Source organism: Sceloporus undulatus, chromosome 2 (genome assembly GCF_019175285.1).
Source record: "Sceloporus undulatus isolate JIND9_A2432 ecotype Alabama chromosome 2, SceUnd_v1.1, whole genome shotgun sequence".
NCBI lineage: Eukaryota > Metazoa > Chordata > Lepidosauria > Squamata > Phrynosomatidae > Sceloporus > Sceloporus undulatus.
Genome location: NC_056523.1, coordinates 194,998,614 through 195,010,098, shown reverse-complemented (window position 1 = coordinate 195,010,098; position 11,485 = coordinate 194,998,614).

Here is an 11,485-nt window from a genome sequence, read left to right as displayed (position 1 = left end):
GAACGTGATTCACCCCCCCTTGCCATTTTGTTGAGCTTTCCTCCTTCTCTCCCTCTTGGCCCTCCTTCCATATCCCCCTGCCTCTGGCCTTTATGCTTGAGTCGATCCTAACACGGTTTCCTAACCTTCGCAACTGTTTGATCATCCCGCATTTTTGCCTCATTATCCAGGGAAGGGTTCCATTTGAGATTTGGTCCCTGCAGCTTGCCAGCTTGTAATAAATTACCAAGATCCAGCCCTCCTCCCCCCCAATCATTGAGTTAGATGTGGGAGATGGAGCTGGCGGTTTCTATCTCTCTCTCATCCAACATAAACACAGAGAGAGAGTCGAGGAGTGTGTGTTGGCTGGTATGGTACTCTGGGAATAAAAATACACCTTCCTTTACGAGGGCACCTGAGAGCCCTCCCACAAAGCAAGACGAGGCATAAATAAACAATACTGTATTATACTCATGTATAAGTCTATAAATTTTAGACAAAATAATTGACCCCTTAAAAACTAGGTTGACTTATCCACAGGTCAGTGTCATATTATACCTATAACTCTTATTAAAAATGGAAACCATCCCCTTGGTGAAAGGCAAGAAGTGCTCTGTCCTGAAAACACTGACATCCCTCTATTCTCTCTTTCATCAGCCTTTAGTGGAGCCCAAAAGTTATGCCTGCCATAATATTGTAGGTTGAGAGCCAAAGGCCTGTCTAAACGAAACCAGATTTTCTTCTGCTGGCAAAAGAGGTGCGCGAGCGGAGGATGTCAACACAACTCCTGTGTAGCGAGTCCCTCCTCTTTCCAGTTCTCCCCATCACATGGGTTTGTGAGCTAAGATATAATTTTATGATTCCTATGGGAGTGCTTTGCTGTGTCTTCCCGCACAGCACGGGGTGGGACTGGATGCTCCATGCCTCTATGATCTTAAACCCATGCAGGTTCCTATAAGGGTATTGCGTTTTTCATTATCGTTTGGCCCACGTTATGTAGAGCTTTATATGTCATAACTCACACTTTTCAATTCAGAACAGAAACAGCGTGGATAGCAAGAAAACTGCTGGCAACAAGGGAGCTGTGTGTGTCCTTTAACCAGGTCTGGTCAGCAGTCTGGCTGCAGCATTTTGAGCTTGTTGAGATTCCAAAACAGTGTTTGCGAAGCAGCCCCAGCATAGAGAACTTTTAAAGTCCCAATGGGATATGGTCAAAACATGTGCCACTGCAATGGCTTTGACTTCTCAAGGAATGGGTTGCAGCTTTAACTGTTCAGTTTACTCCTGTCCCCCATCACATCATGGTTCTCAAGACTCAGGGGAGAATCCAGGAGACATGCAAATCCCGTGTCATCCTGAATGAATTGGTGTCACCTGATGTGTGTATGTGGGCATGCTGCCATGCCCTCCTCCTGCTTTACTTGCCTGTCCACTCAGACCATTGCTGGAGGGTGTGTGCTCCTGCCCTTGGAGTGCCATTCAGTATCCCCCAACCAAAAGGCCTTTAGGGTCACCGCCACTGCACTGGAACTGAAGGGGGGCAGTGCTCTGGCCTCTGAAGTGCCCATTTAGGGTCCGGTGGTGGCTGCTGCGTTGAATGGGAGGAACAACCCTTCTCGCTTGCCCAGTTAGCTGGGCCCCTCTCTCAGGCTGTACCACCTCTCAGGGTCCACACACTCACGCCCCTCGTGATGCCACTGGTCCAAGCTACAAACTGTCTTCCAGGGGTGTAACTCCAACCAGTAGAGTCTGAATCCCCTTCCCTGATGGCGTTCTTATACTGACCAAGACGATCTCTGTCTTGTCTGGAATTAAGCTTCAATTGTCCATCTTCATATATCATTCTGAACGCAGCAACTGCTTGCACTGAAAATTCTCTGGACTTAGAACTTGCAGTTTGATTCTATTCCAGTTGTCACAGTTTCTGTTTTCTTTTCACCTCCGTGTTTCTCCCAACTGCTCCATCTCTTTCTTTTCGCATCGAGAACTGTCTTTGAAATTTAGAGCAACACAGAGAGAGCTAACTAGAGTGCTGGCCTGCATAGATTGCTCACAATTTGCCAACTTCTTTGTGTTGTTATAGAAAGCACCGCTATGGAGGCTTGCCAAAACTAAAATAAACGTATATCCTAACAAGTTGTGTGTGTGTGTACTTATTCCTGCTAAAAATCTTCCTTCGCAAGCTACTTTTGTGCCATGTGCGTTGTAAAGTAACAAACGCTGGGAACATTTTAAGAAAAACAATGGCTAGGTTTGCTTTCCTCAGACTGTACTGTTAGTTTGGCTCTGAGTGACGGTTTCTTCTTCACCATACCAAGGACACTTCCAAGAACGCTGGTGGAGTATTATAGCAGTCAGATGGTGCGATATTGCATAGCAGGCGTGTGGCTGTCATTGTGGTGTTCCCCCCCCCGCTATGACAGGGATGGGGTGTGTTGCTTATGTGACTTTCCATGGTACTATAATTCCCCTCAGTCCTGGGCCAACATAGCCAGTCCAGCATTTATCAGGATTGATGAGGCTGCGTCCAACACCCCTGAGTGCCACCTGCCCCCTTGCCTTTCAGACAGTACCGTCGGCCCTTACGTACACGGATTTTTTATACACGGATTAAGCATCACAGTTTGAAAATGTTCAAAAAAAGTATAATAATTACCTGGTTTTTCCATTTTTATATAAGGGACAACCATTTTGCTTTCATTTATTTAATGGGACTGAGCATACAGGATTTTGTATCCATGGGGATCTTGGAACCAAACCCCAGGATAACACGGGTCCAGTGTCATCGTGTCTACATCAAGGGAAGTAATAGTGCAACTCTATTCTAACTTTAGTCAGGCCTCACTGGGAATACTGTGTCCAGTTCTGGGCACCCACAGTTTCAAAAAGGATGTTGGATAAGCTGGAGTGGTCAAGAGGAGGGGACCAAAATGGTGATGTGAATGAAAGTCTGAAACCATGCTTTATGAGGAGAAGACTTAGGGAGTGGGATGTTTAGTCTGGAGAGAGCTGGTTAAGAGGTGCTATGATAGCCCTGTATAAGTCATTGAAGGGGTATCGTACTGAGGATGGAGCAAGCTTGTTTTCTGCTGCGCCGGAGGACCTAGGACACGGAAAACAATGGATGAAAGGGCTAAGGACAAGAGATTTCCCCTTTCCCCCCCAACATTAGGAAGCACTTTCTTGACAATAGAGGGTACAGTATTCAACAGTGGACAGACTCCCTCAGCGAGTGGTGGAGTCTCCTTCTTTGGGAGTCTTTAAAGAAGCTGGATTGGCCCATCTGCTGGGGGGTGCTTTGATATGTATTCCTGCACTGGCAGGTTGGTTGGCCTGGTTCAGCCCTTGCCGGTCTCTTCCCACTTCTATGATTTATTCTTCTATCGCTAATGTTTGCTTGAACAGATTTTGATCCCAGCTCGTGTCATGCCACCAGACATGGATTTTTTAAAAAAAATCAAAAATACTACATTCTCTAGTGCACAGGCAAACTAAGGACACAGTCACCCTAGTGCATCTCTCTGGTGTTGGATCCTCCTGGAGCGGTTAAATCATGGTGTCATCCCTCATTGACCTCCTCCCCTACACCTAATCCCAGAATCCAGAATCCATGTTTTTGTACCAGTGTTACTCATAAATTTAATCCTATGATTCCACTCAATGTAATGTAATGCTGTAACATACACAACTAGCAAAATTTAAAAGTATACAATATTTAAATTAGGACTTCATATGCAAGCCTAAGTGTTAATTTACCATGTTACCATACATAGTTCATGTGGTTAAAATTAACTTTGGATAAGATGTGGTTTTAAAAGAAAAATTAAAGAATTTAAAAATTAAAATCCCTGCTATGCCACACAAACTATTCCTGCCTTTACAGCACATGTCTTATTGTTGCATTGTAATGCGGGATCCAGCAACCCCTATCATAAGAATTTAAGACGATTCTGTTGTATCAGACCCAAGGTCCATCTAGTCCAGCATTCTGTTCAGAATACCATGGTTAACCAGTTGCCTCTGAACACCCACACGTTGGGCCATGCGAGCAATATCCCTTTTCTGCCTGTGTTTCCCAGCAACTGACATGTGAGGCATACTGGCTTGGTACTGACCATCCTTGACTTAGGAGTTCTCACACTGGGGCTAATTTCCACTTAAAGAGAGGTATTCACGTGAATTTAAGTATCCCACAATAAAGCGAAAATGGTGATTAATTTGCACAAACGATTATCCCAACGCACTTGACAAATGACGTGATCTCAGAAATGTATTGTTGTTGAAATCCTGAAAGTACAAAGATGCTGCATTAAGGCTTCTTGTGACCACTTTAATGGTGGGTTTGTGCAATGATGTATGAAATTGTTTCGCGTTTAAATTACTTGATTTTTCTGGAAATATTCCCGGGATAAAATCCCCAATCCTTCTTCATGCAATAACTCCTTATAGCCATTTGTGCCTTAGCGCCACGTTTCTTTTCTTATCCCCTTTTTAAAGATAATCCTCACTGCACCTTTTAATAGAAAATCCCACTATTTAACTATTTCCTTCTTCCTTTTATTTGCCCCTCCTATCTCCCACCACCAGCTTCATGGGATGACCTTAAATTCTAATATATGGGAGAACGAGAAAACACATTTAGTGGTCTGAGACGTGACTGGTGTGAACAGCCCAGGTCTTGTTTCCAGATGTATTGTTGGCCCTCTATATCCACGGATTCATTTTCCATGTTTAATCATCCACCGGCTTGAAATACTTCCCAGAAAATATAAATTCACAAAACAAACAAACTTTAGTTTTAACATTTTATATAAGGACACAACTTGACCATGCCACTAACATTTAAGGGACTTGAGCTCCCTATGGGTTTTGGATCCATGGGTTGTGGTGGTGGTATCTGGAACCAAACCCCAACAAAGACCAGGGCCCTCTGTATAAATATTCCTCACTGATAGACGCTCAGACGCAAACCCCACATATCCTTTCAGAGTACTGGGGAAGTTGGAGGGAGGTAGAACATTAAAGGAAACTACCATGCCAGCTGGTTGGACCATGGACCTGAGCCTAAATGGACACTGAGCAGGGAAATACAGGATGGGGATATGTATTGGAGCTGTCTCATTCACAGAGTGGCCTGAGTCTAGATGAGCGCTACCAACAAATGCCAGCCGATCTCACCCTCAGTTTCAAAGAGGGTGTCTGTTTGCTGGATGAGCAAGACTTGGACAGGCCACTCAGTGCTTTTGTGGATAGAATCAGTAGAGGGCAGCACACGGTACATCAGTGGTGTGGATCGGTGCCTGCCTTGGATACACTACAGCCCCTCTGCTGGAGCTTTCTTGGCCTCCAGCATGGCAAAACATCATCAGGAGGGCTACTGACCATCAGCCTCCTGTGGCCCCAGGTGGGACCATCGGCCAACAGCTGGCACCCCAGGGCCAGTTTTTGTGATTCTGGTGGTTTGTTATGGCCATTCCCAGAAGTGAGAAAAGGCCTATTTTGCTTGCCCTCTCCCTCCAGCGTGATATCACTAGAGGGACAGAAAAGAGTATTGATCTCTCAATTTCAGATCTCTTTAATTCCATTTTGGCCCCCCTCCATTCATCAGCACTAGGAGGGAAAAATGGCGAATCCCCAAGCACTCCTGCCACGTCTAAACTGACATTTATTCCAGATTTGTAAAAAGGACGGAGCACCCAGTGTGACCACACACTTACCTCCAAACTGTCCCCAGCTTGCCTCCTCAGGCATGGATGGTGTATGTGTAAAATCTTACCTTGTAGCTATACCAGGTATTTTATAACTACAGAAGACTCTTGTGTGTCATTAGGGTTGCAAGAGTACTCAAAATGTCCCATGATCACAGGGTTGTGTAGTGGTCTGCCGATTCAAAATGCCCCCATTCAAAAATTTGGAGCCAACAAATACATCATGGAACGTTGAAACTGATCTACTGTACATGCCTAACTCCAATACATCTCATCCAAACCTCCAAACCCACCTTTTAATCTGCTGCAAGCTCCCCTTCTCACCCCGCAATTATTTTTTTGTCTTAGAGAGTAGGGTGTGAAAGTGGCATAGAAGCAATCCAGATGTTTTCTTGTAGCTGGATGCTTTAGCAAGGCATCATCTCTGGCGACCTACAGAGGATGCTCAGGGGGGGTCTAGAAGGTGCTTGCTGCTATGTGTTAAATTATAGAACATAGCTAGGTGCGTTTTGGGTGCTCCCCTCAACTCTCCACCATCCAGGAAACCAAGAGAAGAAACACAGGACCTCAGGGAGGATTTTGTGTGGTTGGTACAGAATGTGACCTTTCCAGGAACCAAAAAACTGAGTTGGATGTGTGTGTTGCACTTACACCATTGTAATTCACTAACGGATTCCAGCTTAGCATCTCACAATGTGTGGCTTATTTTTTATATCCACTGAATTCCCAGGGAGGGGAAAAATATTTCCTCTGAATTCGCAACCCATTTTTATAATAAAGCATGCCACTTTGGCTGGGCTCCCTCCACAGCCTGCTGAGAAACATAGGTCCATTTGTTTTTTTTTGTCTTACGCTTACATTGGTTCTGAACAAAAAACTACCCACTGACACCAATTAATAAATTCATTTTTTTGCATAGCTATTTTTGGTGTGCGTAAAATTAAATTTAACAATCTACAAAAATGTACATGGTCGGCACTTGGGCCTCATTGTTTACTCAGGAGTGACCATGCCACAAAAAAGGCTCATGCAGGTCTATTGGCGTCTGCAACTTATGTGTACTCCAAAGCCCCTAACATGTCTGACTTAATGCTTTTTAAATAAATTTTAAAAACATTATTCTTATTATCATTTTTGTCATCTAAGTACAGTGCAGCCTACTCGTGCCCTGTGGTTAGGTTATACAAGATTCTTAAGAGAGGAATAGAATTACCATTTTCCCCAACGAACAAAATCTTCTATTTCCCCTGTCATCAATTCCTAAGGTAAAGCTGTGAAAGGGTCCTACTGCCTTTGGCTGGGGAAGGTGTGGGCCAATCTTGCTTGAGTGTTTGAATGCATCCAGAGTCATAATCGCCAGACACTCTGAGGTTCCCTTATCTTGTTCCTTCTGTTGAGAAATAAGATTCAATTGTAGCTGGTTGCAGTTTTTGAAGTTGTAACCCCTGTGCCCAAGGCAGAACTGCAAAGATGCCTAGGAAAAAGGAAAAAGGCCATATCCGATTTTGAATAATACCATCACCAGGCAGTCTATGTTAGGGGAGATAGAAACAGTAACATGTGATCTATAAGATTTATGGCATTACTGGAAACTATCAAAGGCCATAAAAGTAGAATTTTAGATGGAATCCATGCTTTTATTTCAGCTCTCCGCCATATCCAAGTTCGTCCCTTCCATTCAAGCCAAATCCAATTTTATATTTAGTGTTATGGTATAGTTCAACCAGACCCTGCCTGGTTTGCACAAGCAACCAAAATTGTGCCCTTCGTAAGAGCACTACAAAACCAGTGTGGGCGTAGTGGTTAGTGGTTGCGCATTCAACTTTGGAGACCAGGGTTGGAGCCAGAGTTTTGAATTCCCAGCTCAGTAATGAAACCCACTGGGTGACCTTGGGCAAGTCACATGCTCTCAGCTTAGGGAAAGGCAATGGCAAACCTCTTTCTGGACAAATCTTGCAAGAAAAACCCATGATGGGGTTGCCGTCTGGTGCCATGAGTTGGAAACAACTTGAAGGCACATGCAGCAAGCGACAACAAAACAAACAGAGCAGGGATAGCTCTACTGTTGAGCATGGTGAGCCAAATATACGGGTGTCCTTGAAAAGGCAAAGAGTAATCATTATTTAATTAGTATAGATGTATTTTCACTTCAGGAAGGCGATAGGGTGGTGATTTTGTGGTTCTGACTCAGTTACTATTGCCTTGAGTCGAAGGGGTGGACCGCAATTTGCTTGTTCTTCCTCAGGAAGCAAAATTATTTCTGTCAGCTCTATGCCAACAGAGGACTAATTCCAATATTTGTCCTATAGCTCAATGGGGGACTTGGTAAGTCAGTAAACTTATGAAAATTCAGTTGATTTAGTGGACTAACCATTGGGATTGGTCAATGAGCCACCCGAGAGGTGTCTTCTGTGATCTTGTTCACATTTTTTAATAGCATGCTGTTTGTGACTGTTGGCCACCTCACCCAAGTTAACAGCAGACAGCAACGTGGTATCTCCAACTTCTTTGTGATATAGCAAGGGAGCTTGGACTAACCTGCTTGACGTGCTCCATACTGGGGATCCTTAGTCACCCATTTAAGGAATTTCAGGATCCTAGAACAACATCTCAGAAATCTCCTATGCTAACTTAGAAGCTTATCGGGAGTTCGGGTGCAAAACACCATTTTCCAGAACTGTGTAAACTGAAGAAATGGAGTGGTATAAATAATAAATACCCGTGTCTGAATGCTACAGGATTAGGATATTCACCCTTGAAATTATGTGTTAATTATTGCAATATTATTTCCACACATATTTCACAACATGGTGCATGAGTTGGCACAATGGCATCCCTTGCTCCAACTGGCTGAGGTTCTTGGCCTTATTCACAGGAGCACCTTGAGCAAAGGTGTACTCACATATCAATTATGTGGTTCGATCCACGAATGACTCATTTCCCAGAATCTCATAAGTCATTAATTTCCTGCACTTCCCCCCACCCGCCCCCCTCAGTTTTGACCTCAAGTCTTCCTCATGCAATGCATACAAATTGGGTTTTATGGCCGTATAATGGTGATGGTAAACCAGGCATGGTGTAGTGGTTTTGAGTGTTGGGCCTTGACCATACTTCATCTCTCAAACAACCTTCAGGGCTGCTTGTGTAAGTAGACCAGGTGGAACTGCAACACATCCAAAGTGGGATGGCCATACCCTTCGTGTTAACTGGATGCATGGACTCGCAGGAAGCCCCCATCTGTGAATATACCTGGAATCAAAATTTTCATTACTGCAAAATTCGAAATTGGGGGGAAAACGCAGAAGGTGTTTACCTTGTTCATGTTCATCCCACTCATCACCGGTTTTTGTTGTTCAAGTCATTTCCTATTATGGTGACCCTAGGGTGAACTCTCTCATGGGGGTTTCTGGCAGGTTTTCTTCAGAGGGGGTTTCCCCTTCCCATCTTTTGCGGAGAGAGTGTAACTTGCCTAAGTCACTCAATGAGTTTAATGGGGGGGGTGGGACCAAGCGGGACTTTGACTCTTGGTCTCAGTCATCGGTCAATCGCTCAAAGCACTACCACTATGCTTGTTCCAGCTCTCCAATCCCCCAGTCAGGTTGCTGTACATCTAGAGTTGTCTCCAAGAAAAAAAGCTGCGCAGCTTTTTGTCTTCTTTCTCTCCTTAAAGCTTTTTCTGCAGTTAAAAAAAGAAGTCAAGAAGTTTAAAAAAAGCTGTGAAAAGAGAAGAGGATCACAAATGAAAGACAATAATGAGCATCCCTCCTAATCCATATCCTCAACTGAACTGATTGGCAAGGTCGTTCTGATTAATTTCTGCATCCACTTTTTCAAACCTGCCTTTAAAAATATCGCCCAGTTTCTCTTCCTCTCCCCACTTTTCCCCTTTGTCCTCACCTATTCAGTATGCCCTGCATACTGAGTCTCAAAAGTGCAAAAGTAGTTACACCTATTAAGTCAGTAGGGAGTGGAGAAGAGGACGCGGTGGATCTTGTCCTCCCAGTAGGGCTCATGCTAAAGCAAATTACTGTATTCTTCTCTTGGCTTGTTGGATATATTCCTCCTTAATAACATTTGCCATCTTACCAAAATCTGATGACATTGGCCACATGTTGTCCTTTTTTTTCCCATGTGACAAGTTGGAGGCTCTGCATCAAGCCAGTGCATCACTAGGGGATTGAAGGGCCGGTGTGGATCACACAAGGGGTGAACCCTAATGAGGGGTTACACCCCTGTCATCCAAAAAAAAAAAAACAAATCACCTACCTCTGGCAGAAATGGACTGTGGCATTTAGATGCTGTATGTTGTAATTTGAAGGTATAATTTTAATTTTGCTCGTTGTGTATTAGCATTCCCTCCTGGTACAGTCCCTCTCGTTTTCGGCAGGACTTGGAGTATGTGTCCCTTGGAACTTATGCAAGGGGCAAAACAGAGGGCTAACATAATGGGCATCATGCCAAGGCACACCAGCATGAGTCAATAGCGGACTCTATTATCGGTGGTTTTCCATTTTCACAGGGGTGTATGTGTGTGTGTCCGGAAGGGATCCTCCTCAAATTAAGGAGGGACAAACATTATCTAGGGAATACTATTTATGGGTAATATAGTGCAACCACGCATCACCAAGATCCTGTTTATGGGTGAAATGGGAGGAGTAAGTTGGGTATGTGTGTGACACCATGAATGGACTGCACCTTGTGGACACCAACCCATTGATGATACTGAGCAAAGAATTTTAGTCTCTTCCAGCCTCCACCATCTTTGTGAGGAAAATTCTCTGTCAGAATTCATGTGAGCATAAAATGAAAAGGAGGAGGAGTAAGCCATATTGGATTCTTGAGATTCAACGGAGCGGAAAATAAATCTAACAACGCAGCAGAACAAATCCCTCGCTTATTGTTTGTCTGGGTTGCTGCTATTCGCCATTTCATGGCTGACAGCCAGCTTCTTGGTTGTAGTGTTTGAGTGTTGGACACTGGAGACCAGTGTTCGACCTCAGCTAGTCATGAAATCCACTGGTAAAAAGTTCCTCTTCTCAGCTCAGAGGATGTCACTGTCAAACCCCCTCGAAGAACGTTACCAAGAAATCCTCCATGATTTCTTTAGGGTCCCTACGATGGAGTGACTTTAGGCACACATACGCCACAACAAACATCTTACTTCTAGGCCCCCTTTACACTATGAAAATAATCTGGCTGACAATGGTTGAATCATTGTTATCACACAAGTCCGAATGCACTCGCTGCACTTGTAGGTGGTGGGGGCAAAACCCCCCCCCCACACTAACCCAGGATATAGATCTCCCAAATTTTCCTGAAAGAGATCCGCCATCGATCCACATCTTCATCATTTGAATAACCTTCCAAATCCATTTTATCATCAGTATTGTTCAAAGGACTGTAGAGGGCTCCCTTTTATCCTGGAATGATGGGCCTATTCTAAATAAAAAAAGGCTAAAATGACTTGAGAGATTGCGAACCCAGGACACAATGGGGAAGAACGTGATTCCAGTGTCTTCTTGGGACAAAAAATAATAATAAAAACTAAAAAGAATATGAATGCTCCATACTTTTGTTTTTTGATTTCTTTTCCCGAAGCAAGTGGTTTATGAGCTCAACTTACTGAAATTGGAACCAGTGCCAGCAAATGCCAGTGTTGATGTGGCCCCTCATGTTGAGGCCAGGGTAATTTTCTCCTGTGCCCTTTCTTTAGAAAAGTCCTTCCGGATTTAACATGATGAAGTGCCATGCTTCCTGTTCACCATCATGTTCTATTGGCCTTCTTTTTGGATTCCCAC